Consider the following 15,156-nt stretch of genomic DNA (forward strand, 5'->3'; position numbering starts at 1 on the left):
CCAGGCCCCCGGCAAATAATACTCGCAGCTCCTGTTTGTTGCTGGGGATTGGCAATTGGAGTCAGAGGCTGCAAGGTTCCAGAACTGGAAGGGGAGTGTTCTCCACAGTACAGTGAGGAGTAAGCACTTCAATGCGGCAGCTCACCCCAGATGAGGCTGTTGAAGCATGCAAAATGCATCCCGCCCAGACCGAAAGGCGAAGCCACCTCAAGGCAGGGCTTTACAAAGAAATCAGTCAGAGGACTAGGATTGGATATGGCTAAATTATATCACTGTTCCCAAAGGGGCCTCATTCAAGATAAAACTCTAGGTAAATGACCATCGGCAAGACATGGAGGTCGATACAGGTACCACTGTATCTATTGTTGGGGAGGAGACTTCAGGAAACTCCGATGGGGCATGTTGCATTTAAGCCTGTGAGACACCAAGGGCCACACACACTGGGGAGCCCTTACGTATCACTGGCACCATTGTCACCCTAGTTATGCCGTGGCAACAGACAGTCCAATTCCTCTTATTGGTGGTGCAATGGCCAGGTCCCAACCTCTGGGGAAGGGACTTGCTACCTGGCTTGTTAACAGATCTTTAAAATACGTTCTGGCGATCTATATGCAGTCATTCTGAAGTGTTCCAGGAGAGCCATGGAACTTAAAAGGCAGCAGGGCCAAGACTTTTGTAGAACCAGAGGCCTGATCTAAATACTTCAAGGCACGGCCAGTCCGGGATGCCATACATGTCAAAGTAGACACCGAATTGTGGAATTGGGAGTCATCATATACCCAGTACAATTTGCTGAATGGGCCATGCCAGTAGTCCCTGTTTTAAAACCTAACAACTGAGTCCATCTCTGTGGGGGACTGTAAGTCGACAGTCAATGAAGCTTCTTGCTAAGACAGATACCCGGTACCAAGCATAGAAGGCGTGTATGGTGAGCTGGCTGGGGGTCACATATTTTCCAAATTGGAACTTCATCTGCAGCTTGAGGTGTCATCCAGGAAGTACATCACAATAAATATTCGAAAAAGGCCTGTAGCATTACACTTACTCGCCTTTTGCGGTGTCATCGGCTTGTGCCATCTTTGAACGGGTGATGGAGAATATCCTCCAAGGGGTGCCCAGAGTGGATGCTGCTTTAAGTTCAGGAGCTACTGTAAAGGAACATGTGGAATGTTTGGAGGAGGTTTTGGAGCATTTTTCTGCAAATGGTGTCTGGCTAAAAAGGAGAAATGTTATGTTCCAGATAAATGAAGTACCGTACCTTGGAGAAAGGGTTAGCATGGACAGATTACACCCTATCGAAGGGAAGGTGGAAGTCAAAATAAAAGCGTTCTAACTCCAAGGAACACAATAGAGTTGAGGTCTTTTCTCCATCTCATCAATTCCTCTGGGAAACTCAAACCCAACCTGCTGGCGTCTTCCATGTCCTGCTAAAACAAAGCATCAGAAATGGTCATGGTAAATATCATAAGAGAAAGCCATTGCAAATGTCAGACAACAACCACTGACAACAAATATGTTAGCCCATTCCATCCCCCTGAGACAACACATTGTAACTTGCAATGTCTCCTCCTATGAAGGAAGACAGGGCAATTCCTCCTGTCACATCAGCTCAGGTCCAATGCTGGCACTGCTTTTGGTGTTTAAGAATTTACCTTGGCACAAAGGCCAGGGAGACGTGTAGCCAATGTGGATGTCCTCAGCAGCCTACCTTCATCTCCAACGGTGGATGACGTTATCGTGACTTTGAACATTATAAACGCTCTACCAGAATCTGCCAAGCCAATCTAGGCTTGGACCCAATAGGACCCTACGATGGCAAACCCATGTCATATCATCCTAAATGGTGGACCCTATATCACAAAGGTTGAGCGGAGAAGATGGCATTGTCCTGGGGGGAGCCCGGGTAGTTGTCCCATATCCAGGCCGGCAAACAATTCTTCAAAATTTGCACCACAGCTACCCAGAAATTTCTAAAATGAAAGTGCTCATCAGGAGCTATGTTTGGCGGCCTGACGTAGACAGAGATATTGAAAACCTGGCTAAGGGGTGCAAACCTTGCCAGGAAAACCAGAAAGCCTTAGCAGCTTCATTGTACCCAATGAGGGGCAGACCCTGGGTGTGAGTACGAACAGATTTCACAGGGCCATTTATAGCCGTCTGAACTCAGTCCTTATCAATGCCATTCAAAATGGATCAATGTACGCTGAATGGTCACCACTACCCTTTACAACACCATTGAAAAACTCCACCAATCCTTTCAGACACAAAGTATACCCAAGGTCCCTATAACAGAGAGTGGGATCCCAGTTGCCAGTGGGGAATTTTGGACCTTTGTGAGGACACATGGGAGAAGGCACTCCCACCCGGCACCCGACCACCCATTCTCAAACGGTCTGGCTGAGCTGACTGTCCAGATATTCAAAATTAGCATGAGGAAGCTAACAAGTGGGTTTCTGGAATATTCTAAATGATGAGGGGAGTAATCCCAGTGGAACTATAGCTTGGTTTTGCCTCCAGATTAGGCTAAGCCTGACTTTTCAAAGCAGACCTCGGGCTCTTGTGATGCAGTGGTAGTGTCCTTACCTCTAAGCGTGCTGACTCAGGTTCAAGTCCCACCTGCTCATGACAGTTTGGGGGAGTCTGGGAGAACAGCATCAGATTTGGAGTCTGACGGTCCACGGTCCAAGTCCCTGTCTGTGTGTTGTTATGGCCTCAGTTTGCTCTATTCACTCAACGACAATTAAGTGAAGTAATTGACTCTCGAAAGAGAGCTTCAGGAATAGTTCAACTTGCAAACACAATCCTCGAAATTCCACTCGACACCTTCACTTTTATTCAGTTTGAAACGTGGGTGATTTCCTGGTGGTGGTGAAGAGGTGAAAAAGAAACACCACAGCGATTTGGTGATGAGGATTTTTAAAAATCAGCCGAGAGATAACACTTCCAGATATGAAAAAAAGTACTAAAGCAGACCCACGAGTTTTGGCTCTATTCTGGTGTTGAACAATAAACCATGTTCCTTTCCAGTCGGGTTTCCTAAGTTTTTGCAGGGAAGGTAGAAAAGTGGAATGCTTTAAGAAGAGAATTCTCGAGCTCAGGGACAAAGCTGAACAAAGATAGTCACAGGTAGTGGAGCAAACCATGGGAGAGGGGTGCAGGGTGTCGGAAGAACATTGTTGTTAGGACATTAGGACATTGTTGTTTCATGCTGATCCCCATTAAGTTCCCACTGGGTGGCACGGTGGCACAGTGGTTAGCACTGCTGCCTCACAGCGCCAGAGACCTGGGTTCAATTCCCGCCTCAGGCGACTGACTGTGTGGAGTTTGCACGTTCTCCCCATGTCTGCGTGGGTTTCCTCCGGGTGCTCCGGTTTCCTCCCATAGTCCAAAGATGTGCAGGTCAGGTGAATTGGCCATGCTAAATTGCCCGTAGTGTTAGGTAAGGGGTAGATGTAGGGGTCTGGGTGGGTTACGCTTCGGCGGGTTGGTGTGGACTTGTTGGGCCGAAGGGTCTGTTTCCACTCTGTAATGTAATCTAAACACAGCGATCTCAGTGATGGAGCCATTTAAACTAAACCAGTACCTTCTAACCCAGTTACAATTAAATTTTATGAACCATCTCTCCTTTTACTGCCTTTCACTTTACAAAAAAATTGAACGATCTTACGGGTTCCCAATGATTTGTAATGTCGGTAACCCCTAAAGAAGCACAATCCAGTAGGTAAAGTGATAATTGATTGTTGACTGAAGCTCCCCAGGTGATTTGAATCACTGAGCGACAAATGCCAACCGCATGTAAGGAAGCTCTTTGTTGGGACTTGACTACATGTAATGCTCAGGAATATGAAGAGATTGGAGATGCTGGAATTATTCTCCCCAGAGCAGAGGAGTTAAAGAATCATTTGGATGGACATGTTTACAATCGTGGAGAATAAACAGAGTAAATAAAAAGAAACCATTTTCGACGGCTCTGGGCTTGATAATCAGAGGACACAGATTTAAAACGATTGATAAAAGAACCAGTGGTGACATGAGGAGAGAAAGCTATTTTTTATCTAAACACGTGTTTTGAATTTATAATAAGCTACATGAAAGCAAGGTGGTGGAAAACAAAACCGACAGTGCCTTCAAAAATTGGAATTGGATGAATGTTTGATAGAGCCTTGTATTTGAATTGAATTGAACTGAACTGAATTAGTTTTATTGTCACGCGTACTCAAATGATTACAGTGAAAAGTTTACAAATCGCCACTACCGTACCATTTTAGATACATAGGTACAGATTCGCGAGAACAAATTCTCAGGAAAGAAAAAAAAAAGAGAAAGCTATTAAGTCCAGCATTTAGATAGACTCACTCATACAGTCTAATTGGATTGCTCAGCAAAAGAGCAAGTATAGGTTTGATGGGCTGAATGATCTCATGTACTCCACTGTTCCATGGTTCTATGTAAAGTTAACCTCTTTCTGTATTGGGAAGGTTCAGGGTAGAAAAGTCACAGAGTTCGTACCTTAGAAATTGAAAGATATCACAAAAAAGGCTGTAGATATAAATAAGTAAAAGACTTGCATTTCTGTTACATCTTTTATGATGTGGGATTTTGCCTCCAGCAAGGTATTTGGGGTCTGATGGGCAGTTCCTGTAACATAAAAGCTAGATCTGTGTAACACAGTACTAAAAGATTCAATAGAGTTTTATTACAGCTCCTGGGATCTACATGTGTTATAATCACAGTCACTTCAGTGTCAGGGCTAATGCTAAACTATTTGGTTACAAACAGTAGCATGCCATGCTTCAAGTGGTCCCCATTAAGATGGAGTCTGAGATCTTTATACCCTCCAGTAACATTCCATGATACAATGATGATATCATAAACATGTCTCTTAAAGGTATAATGCACTCTAATTGTGAGGCATTACACAATCACCAGATCTTCCAAAATGCTTTATAAGATATATTTTTTAAATTCACTCTTATAATGTACAGCATTGCAGTGGTTATTTTTGTCAAAAGTTATTGATGTTCACAAAGGACATGGTGGATGGTTCAGTCTCGAGAGATCTGTTGATATTCGAGGGCATGTCAACATAATAAAGGAGGCGTTGGATGTTTTGAAAACCAAAAGGTGGAGGGGTCCCCAGGACTGATGGGATTATCCCAGAATGCTGAGGGAGGCAGGCAGGTGAGGAAAATTGCTGGGGCCTTATGCAAAATCTTTGTGCCCACTTTAGTCACAGGAGAGATCCCAGAGGACTGGGAAATGGCCAACGCTGTTCCTTTGTTTAAGAAAGGCAACAGGGATAATCAAGCAAATTACGTGCTGAACCTTGTGTCAGTAAATTATTGGAAATTATTAGAGCAGATTCTTAGGGATAGGATTTACTACATTTGGAAAAATACGGACTTATTAGCAATAGGCTTTGTGTGGGGAAGGTCATGTCTCACAAACTTGATTTTTTTTAAGAAGTGACAAAGATAATTGAGGGCAAGATGGTGAATGTTGTATGCATTGACTCTAGCAAGGCATTTGACAAGGTTCCTCATAGCAGGCTGAGCCAAAAGGTGAAGTCACATGGGATCTGCAGAGAGCTATTAAGATGGATACAGATCTGGCTGAGTCATAGAAGACAAGACAGTAGCAGTAAAAGGGTGGTTTTCTGACTGGAGATCTGTGACAATGGTGTTCCACAGGGATCAGTGATGGAACTCCTGTGTTTGTAAACATACATAAATGATTTGGAGGAGGACGTAGCTGGTCTGATTAGTAAGTTTGTGGACGCCATAAAGATTGTAGGAGCTTCAGATAGTGAGGAGGATTGCTAGAGGTTACAGCAAGATATACATAGGCTGAAGACTTGGGTGGAGAAATGGCAGATGGAGTTTAATCTGAACAAATGAGAGCCAACGCATTTTGGAAGATCTAATGCAGGAGGGAAGTGTATAGTAAATGGCAGAACTCTTCGTAGCGTCAACATATAGAAAGTAATAACATAAGGTGATCAAGAAGGCATATGGCATGCTTTGCCTTCATTGGTCAGGAAATAGAGTGTAAAAATTGGCAAGTCATGTTGCAGCTGTGTAGAACTGAAGTTAGGCCACATTTGACATATTGTGTACAGTTCTGGTCATCATACCATCGGAGGCTTTCAATGGGGGAAACCAGAAATTGTTTACCAGGATGTTGCCCGATTTGGATGGTAATAGCTTTGAGGAGAGATTGGACAAACTTGCTTTGTTTTCCCTTGAACATCAAAAGATGAGGGGCAACCTAATAGAAGCTTATAAAATTACGAGAGGCATGGATAGTCAGAGACATTTTTTTCTCCAGGTTAGTGATGTCAATAGGCGGCACGGTGACACAGTGGTTAGCACTGCTGTCTCACAGTGTTAGAGACCCGGGTTCAATTCCCGCCTCAGGCGACTGTCTGTGTGGAGTTTGCACATTCTCCCCGTGTCTGTGTGGGTTTCCTCCGGGTGCTCCGGTTTCCTCCCACAATCCAAAAATGTGCAGGTTAGGTGAATTGGCCACGCTAAATTGCCCATCGTGTTAGGTGAAGGGGTAAATGTAGGGGAATGGGTCTGGGTGGGTTGCACTTCAGTGGGTCGGTGTGGACTTGTTGGACCGAAGGGCCTGTTTCCACACCTTAAGTAATCTAATCTAATTACTAGAGGACATAGGTTTAAAGTAAACATGGTTAAATTTAAAGGAGATGTGAGTGGCAGGTCTTTTGCACAGAGGGTCATAAATGCCTGGAAATGTGTTGCCAGAGGAGTTAATGGAGGCAGATACAACAGCTTAAGAGACATCTTAACAGACACAAAAGGTTTCTAGTTTAGAAAGGCATCATGTTTTGGCACAGTCTTGGTGGGCCAAAGGGTTTTTTCCTGTGCTATACTGTTCGTTGTTGGATTAGTAATCAGGAAAACAGGACCTCGCCCCTCTCCATGGCCTTTTAAGAAGTTGCATTTAGGATATTTTTGTTTTAAAAAAGGAGATGCCAGTAAAAGGTAAATTGGCCTAAAGCCCTAATTGGTTCAGTAACAAATTGGTCCACTCTAACCTGTGTGACTCCAGTCTCACTCTGAAGTGACCAGATGCAACATTCAACTTCCCAGAACAGGATGGTCTGCCATCGATACTGGTCTATGACTGCTGGCATTGGGCAAGAAATGTTGGCCTTGTCATTGATGTCTAAATGCTCATTTTGAATTAAGGAAAGAATTGAGTCTAATTTACCATGAGCTTTTGGGGCAGAACTGTTCAGGAAGAGTTTAGTCACAATGTTTAATTGCCAGTCGTCTTTCTCAAAGCTGCTTGGGATTTTCATATTTGCTGCTGTGTTGTCCACGTTAATGACAATCACTGCAATCCAAAATCATCTTCCTGGCTGTCTCAGTTGGGGACATCTCATAGGCAGGTAACACACTGCACAAATGTAAACTCCTTCCTCTTAATGTGGAGGTGCTGGTGTTGGACTGGGATGTACAAAGTTAAATGTCGCATAACACCAGGTTATAGTCCAACAGGTTTATTGACAACCATCTGATGATGAAGAGAATTAATAAGTATTTGAAAGAGAGCTTTTACAAAATGGATAACACCACAATACTAGAGTGAATGTCAAAGCGAGTATTGATGTTATGAACTAAATGGCCTCTTTCTGTGCTCTTCTGAATGGTTCCATAGCTTATTTAGAGTGAGGTACGCCCTTTACATCTTATAAAGTTACATATTTATTATAGCTCATTCCAATAACAGTCTCCCTTTATTCATCAGTGAGACTGTACTGGATTGTGAATATCACTCTTAGCATCTTCCTGTAGTTGATGCCTTGTTGTAAGCTTCATGAGAGATAGGTGTGGTTGACCTTTGAAGAAGGATGCTTTCCGATACGTAGCCCAGTAATCCCTAGAGGAATGCAGTGCTGGTGTTTCATCAAGTGGTGAAAAATGGACACCAACCTAGTGATGCCAACTCTGTGCTGAGAAGGAATACAATGTGCCTTCATGGAGAAGCTGTTGAGGGAAACTAGGGAGAAATAGCTGTGGCATATCTTTTGTTTCGGCCTTGCTCAGTTGTATCCCTGAGGGTAATGATACCAAGAGAAGTGGTTTATCCTTCGTTCAGTCTGAAGACATTTACTGATGTTCTGTTAAGTCAAACATGGCTTCACTCAAACATGGCTCTAAATAGTCCCTGGAAAAACTGAAATAAATTGTTCGCTCTTTACTGGAGAGAAGGCCCCTCACCCAATTGAGACCCATCCCTCTCAAGCATTACTTACGAGTTAGGGCATTTCACTACATCCTGAACACATTCTCTCCTCGCCGTACCCACTTTATATTCTTTACATTTTCTTGTTTATAGATTATCCCAAATACTTAACTTTCCATGAGAATTTTTATATCCTGCATTTATGCCTCAAATTTCAGTTCCATTGATTTACATTTATATCTCCAGTGGTTTTAGTGTTTGTACATCCCAGTCCAACACCAGCACCTCCACATTAAGAGGAAGGAGTTTACATTTGTGCAGTGTGTTACCTGCCTATGAGATGTCCCCAACTGAGACAGCCAGGATGGTGATTTTGGATTGCAGTGATTGTCATTAACGTGGACAAACGCAGCAGCAAGTATGAAGATCCCAAGCAGCTTTGAGAAAGACGACTGACAAGACAGACGAGAGCTGTAATGGCTCAATGGAAAGATGGCAACTCACAGTGCAAGCACACCCTCAGTTTTGACTGAAATGCCAGTCCAGATGAAACACTCCCTTCTTCACCATTAAGACCAGTCTATTTGCTCCTCTTTGTACCCTTTACAGAGCTGTCACATCTTGCCCTGATTTGGTTATGAATCTGACTTGGAATAATTCCCCGGTCTTAACACCTACTCCATTCTAAAATGCTTGTGGTTTCTCATACCTATCGAATCTGGAAGGTGGGTTATGGTGGACTCTTAAAGAACTCCGAGAGTACAAACCCACCTGTGAACTTGTTGCAAACATCAGGCCTACCTCTGCCTACCCGTACCATTCCTACAGATCTCAAAGAATCCAGTCTGAAGAAACAAAATCACTTGCTCACATGGCTTTCCCTCATTTAGCACAAATTGCCCATCACTCTCAAAAATCAGATTACGGCTGATCCTCAATGTGGAGATACCATGGAATAGGTAGCACTAATCTGATTTTGGAGCTAAGATCCATTTTGAAGGTGAAGGTGCTTTATTCTCCATTGAATTTCCTCCCTAAGAGCATTATGGGTCTATTTACAGCACATGGACTGCAGCAGTTCAAGAAGGCAGCTCACCCCCACCTTCTCTGGGGCAACTAGGGATGTGTAATAAATACTGACCCAGCCCGTGAGTGAATAAATAATAAATGGAACAGGAATGTCTCAGTGCTGTCAATGCATGGTTGGACTGGACAGCGACCCATGGAAGTGATCAGCGTTCAGCTTTGTGGCCTTAGAGGATCCTTGACCTGGGAGTCACAAATTCCATGGTGTAAGCAAGGCTTTATTTCAGACTGAACAAAGAAAGACAACGTAAGCAAGCCACATGCATCCAGATTTTTCATTCCCATGATGGAGACGCAGGGGTGGGATGTTTCCCAGCCCTACAAACCCGCTCTGGGAAGGAGTGGCCTGGAAGATCAGATTTTGGCTCCTTGGGAAGCAACATGATTCCACTCAGAACAAAAACAGAAGCTTCTTGCTGTGGGAGTGGTGTGCGAGAGGTTTCTCTGCCCAGCCTTCACGACCCCGCCATGTGCCAATGTTGCACAATACCACTACCTCTCCCCCGTGGCCTCTAATCCCACCATACCAACCTCTGCTCAACGTTAATCTCCATGGACCGATGTAGCCCTGATGCAAACCCATGCCCCTGCCCACCATACATGTCTAATCTCTCCCCCATGCCAACTTACCCAGCATTCCTTATGGTCAGACCTTAGTAGCTGTAAAGTTGTGTCTATTGAGGTCAGCACTATCAAAAAACACACGCCCCAAAAAGAAATGTTCAGTGCATTGAAAGTTCTTGAACTAATCAGGGAAAACAGATGCTTCACTTAAGTGCATTATCACTTCTATAAGCAGTTTAACGTGCCCAGAATGCCCACTCGACAGGCATCCAAACAGTAGGTTGAGAAATCAGTCCTATCATACAAATCTTTTCACCTCACTGGGGTCATGCATTGGAGATCAAGCCTTGCTATTCCCAGAGTTATAAATGTTTTAAAAAGTACAGGTTTCCTCAACTAACCTGAAATTTAGACCAGGGGAACACAGACCAGGTTTCTGAACTTATCAAGAATTTATTATTTATTAGAAATAAGCAGATTCTAGCTATAGGTAAACAGTTACAAACCATCAGCATGTAACCCTACTAGTTAAACTGTAACCTTATAAACTTCCTATCTCCACGCAGTTACAGACTGTAATAAAAACATTGGTCATAGAGTTATACAGCACGGTCCAACCAGTCTATGTCAAAAATAATCTCAAACTAAATTTGCCTGCACCTGGCCCATATCCCTCCAAATCATTCCTTTCATGTACTTATCCAAATATCTTTTATATATTGTAATTGTACCCACATCCACCATTTCGTCTGGAAGTTCATTCCACATACGAACCACTCTCTGTGTAAAAGATTTGCCACACATCTTTTTTAAATCTCTCTTCTCTCACCTTAAAAATTTTCCCCCTTGGTTTTAAAATCCTCCATTCGAGGGAAAAGACAACTACCATTAACCCTATCTATACCCCGCTATTTTATAAACTTCTATCAGGTCATCTCTTAACCTCCTTCGCTCCACTGAAAGAAGTCCTGGCCTCTCCAGTCTTTCTTTATAACTCTAGCCTTCCATACCCAGCAAGGGATAGGCCGCTGATTGGCTGGCAGGTCAGTGTCAAGGCCTGTGATAGGCTGAGATACTACCCGCCCACCCCCGGCTCATTGGTCAGATCTTCACAAACTGATTGATAGGTGATCCTGAGAGTTGTAATGGAGAAGGGTTTGGGAGGGCAAGTGTGTTAATCACTACTTTCTCACTTAGAAGTTAATCACACTTAGAAACTAAAATGGAAAATTGCACACACCCTTAGTCTTGTGAGTGTGAATTCTACTCTTAACAGAGGGAAGTTTATCTCCCGCTCTGTGGTGCTGGCCATGGTATGTAGGGCATTAAGGGGTTAGTGTGGAGGGTGCTGTATGAGGTCAGTGAGATATCATCTACATTCAGGAGCATGCTGTACATATCCTGTTAAATCCCATCTAACCCTCTTCAGCTTGATAATATCCTTCTGAGAACTGGGTGGAGGGAATCTGGATAGCAATTTAGAGATTCCTTTTTATGATCTGCTGAGATGATTCTAGTGCTGATCAGAACTCTGTTTCTTGATCTTCCATCTCTGGATTCTCTCACTTGTTTACAGAAGGCTCAGGGTGACTGGTTCAAAATTATAAAAATATTTCTGTCTTATCAATTAAAGCTTAGAGCAACCATTGAAGGAAAAATTAACTGGTTTTCTTCAGGCTGAAAATTTTTTTTTGGCAGAGAACAGAGAGCTGGTGGAGCTCTGACCGCTCCACCCCATCTTGATCTTAGCCTTATGCTGTTCAGCAACCTGGGAACCAATCACACAGTTGTTGGAAGACAGCATGCATTTGTCATCAGTAACTGGTCACTAGTAGACAGACCAATCATCTACTTGCTGCCAGCCGAATCACAATTTTCCCACAGTCCTTGGCTCCAGCTCACCTGCAGCAGCTGTGTCACAGCACATATGCTGAGTGTCGGATTATCTGCTTTTAAAAAGTGCTGCTTTCCCTCCACAATCCAATTCCACAAGCGAGTAAGAAGAGGTAATAATTGGGCAAGTTTGCCCTTAAGAGAAGAGTTGCCTTTGATAATACCCCCCCAACCCCAAAAAGAGAAGAATAAATGACTGATTTTCTTGCCACTTGATCGCCTAAGGAGTGGCCTTTGACTGTCAGAATTTAGGCCCCAGAAACTGCTAGCAGTTTGGCTAGCAGGTCAGTGTCGAGGCCTGTGATAGACCTCTGATTGGCTGGCAGGTCAGTGTCGAGGCCTGTGATTGGCTAAGATAGGCCTCCGATTGGCTGGCAGGTCAGTGCCGAGGCTTGTGATAGGCTGCGATACTACCCGGCCTCCACTGGCTCACTGGTCAGATCTTCACAAACTGATTGGTAGGTGATCCTGAGAGTTGTAATGGAGAAGAGTTTGGGAGGGCAAGTGTGTTAATCACTACTTTCTTATCACACACTTAGAAACTAAAATGGAAAATCGCACACGCCCTTAGTCTTGTGAGTGTGAGTTCTACTCTTAACAGAGGGAAGTTTATCTTCTGCTCTGTGGTGCTGGCCATGGTATGTAGGGCATTAAGGGGTTAGTGTGGAGGGTGCTGTATGAGGTCAGTGAGATATCATCTACATTCAGGAGCATGCTGTACATAGTGTATGACAGCTAGATTGATGTAGCCTCTAAGAAATGCGCTGACAGCGATTATGTATGACAAGGTTAGTGCTGGTAGTGATTGTTTTAAGAAGTCTATTAACCCACACTGCTCTGAAGGCAGCTCCAACATACAGAGGCTGGGGTTTGTATTGTAAAATGAGAATTGCTCTGTTTGTCAGCAGTCAAGCAGCTCTGGCTATTGGTTGTCAACTGGAAGACTGTGAGATTGGATTTTTCAGTTGAATGGTTTTGACAGATTCTAAACTGGACCAGGATAGGTTTGGTTGAAGGTTAAGCCATTTGATCTTTTCCTTACAGACACCAGCAATACATTTTCCCCATTACAGTATCTTGCTGTTTCTTGCACATGCTCAATAACCTCTGAACCTGCCATAGCTACAAAGCTGCTTCAGGAGGCCAAAGGTCGCTTAGACTTATCCGACAGAAATGGATGCAATTTCTCTGAATGTTGCCTCTTTGTACAGCAAACCCCAGCTAGGAACAAATGAACAAACGTGGCTAGGAACAAGTGCCAGAGAAGATGGAGAAGCACAAATAAATCTTTGGCACTCCCTAACTGAGCAATTTCAGCAAGGACAGAGTGAAGCCAGAGCTCCCACACCAATCACCATCTGACCTTTAGCAGTGGACACCATCTGACCATTAGCAGTGGACAAACAGCTGAGGAACAGGGCGCACTGATGTTGCCTCAACAAAGTCAAATAGCCACCAACTCGTCACAGCTCTCCAAATCTGAACTTGAGGATGGGCGGTTGAGTGGGGAGAGGGATGTCGTGACCACGGGACGAGGCTGTGGCCCCAGGAGCGCAATTAGACTTGAGAAAATGGGCGAGAGGAACAAAAAGAGTCTATTCCAAGCACTGAATAATTAGCTCCTTGCTCAGAAACCAAAAATAGCAAGATTAGCATTTATCATTTTCATCTGTCGGGATCCATCCTGCAAGTGTGAGTATAATTAGGACAAGGTTGGCATATTTTAGGTCAATGGCAGCACATTCTTATTCTCTGTGTACCAAAAGAACAATTCCTGTGCTGAGCCGGGAAGAATGACAAGGTCGACATTTAGTTCACCCGTATAACATTAACTATCGACACTCCTGAAGGCACAGCAAGCCTCTCTGGTGAGTCACTTGTTTGTGTTGCCTCGGCAACATACAAGTGCCATTTGGGGCCTCAGCTAACCTCAGTTAATGCCGCCTCAGAATACTTTGATTATTATTGAAGCCCTAGTTTCGAGAAGGCAAACTTGGCCAGCATTCATGTTTCTAGCCGAAGCACGCAGAACATTTCAATTTCATGCTCCTTCAAATTGAAAAATCTGGATGATGGCCAACGCCGCCAAGGTTGGTACGCAGAGAAATTATTTCACTTTCCGTCCTATTTTAAGCATAAAGGTTATAGCAAGGAGGGAGCGCTGAAGGAGGCAAAGAGATCTATACTTTTGGTGCATTGGGGGAAAAAATGAGATAGAGTAGGTTGAGATGAAGAGAATGTGGATTGACAAATTGGTAGCTGCAGATGAACTTGAAAATTCCAAAGATGAACTACAGAAGAATCGTGAAGTAGACCGAATTGGACTGCTCATTACTTTGTCGTGGTCTGTTCTGGACAAGCATGTCCTAATTCAAGGATCAGGGCTAGTTCTACAATTCAGCTTCCTGGAATTGTTAAGAGTGGATTGCAGATTAGTGCCAGTGCTAAATGTGCAGGATGTACTTACCAAATAGCTTCTGGACATCAGTTGCCTGCCAACTCTCTTTTAGAATTTAGACAACAAATGGCAATGGTCAGAGCCAACTCCATCTTGCCGAGGTTAACTCTTAATGGGATCTCTGACCTGAAACTCTGCACTCTGTCCTATTATCTCCTCTCCAAGCAGACATCAGCAAGGCAACTGCCCCATTCCCCAACTCCCATTTCCTTGCCACAGACACAGTCCTGTCTCGAACAATCAAGGACTGAACCAGACTGACAATCTTTGTGCCATACCTGACCTCAATCAGCTTCTCAGTACACATCCAGTTCTATAATATTGCCCATCTGTTGTTTTGCCTTTTTAAATCCCAAATAAACAGCTTTGCTGTCATCAACCCCTCTCTGCTAACTCTTCAAAGAACCCCAGCAGGTTAGGTAAACTGATGTTCCATTAAGAAATCCATGCTGTCTCTCCCTTATTAACTCGCATTTGTCCATGTGACTATTAAGTTTGTCGTGAAATATTGCTTCTACAGTTAACCCTGTCAGTTTACTGGTTTGTAATTGCTAAGATTATCCCTGAACACTTTTTTTTTTGGAAAAAGGGTGCATATTTGCAACATTGACTCTAGCCAGTAGCACGGTTCCCAATTGTCGCATCCCTCTGTTTCACCGAACCCACCAGAAATAAGGCCAACTCTGGGTATCGGGATTCTGGATGTGATAACACTGTTCAATATCTCACGATCACACAAGTTATTAACATCCAGCCCTTCTGTTCTTCAGGAATTGTCAACACAATTGCATCAGCACATTAAGTTCCAGCTGCTCAGAGTTAGCATTCATTCCGATTGATTGTGAGGAATTAATTTTAATAGTTTGTAGAAAGACCCCAGGTCCACAAAACATCAAGTGAAACTGTTTCTGTCTTTGACCCTTACCTTTAGATGGCTAGAT

General features: G+C 43.7%; 1 protein-coding gene across 6 annotated transcripts in view; it reads left to right on the forward strand.

Moving 5' to 3' along the window:
• large1 (LARGE xylosyl- and glucuronyltransferase 1) overlaps positions 1-15,156 on the forward strand; it is a 491,278-nt gene that overhangs the window by 305,329 nt on the left and 170,793 nt on the right. The gene's annotated exons all lie outside the window — the stretch shown is intronic.

This window comes from Chiloscyllium plagiosum, chromosome 19 (assembly GCF_004010195.1).
Source record: "Chiloscyllium plagiosum isolate BGI_BamShark_2017 chromosome 19, ASM401019v2, whole genome shotgun sequence".
NCBI lineage: Eukaryota > Metazoa > Chordata > Chondrichthyes > Orectolobiformes > Hemiscylliidae > Chiloscyllium > Chiloscyllium plagiosum.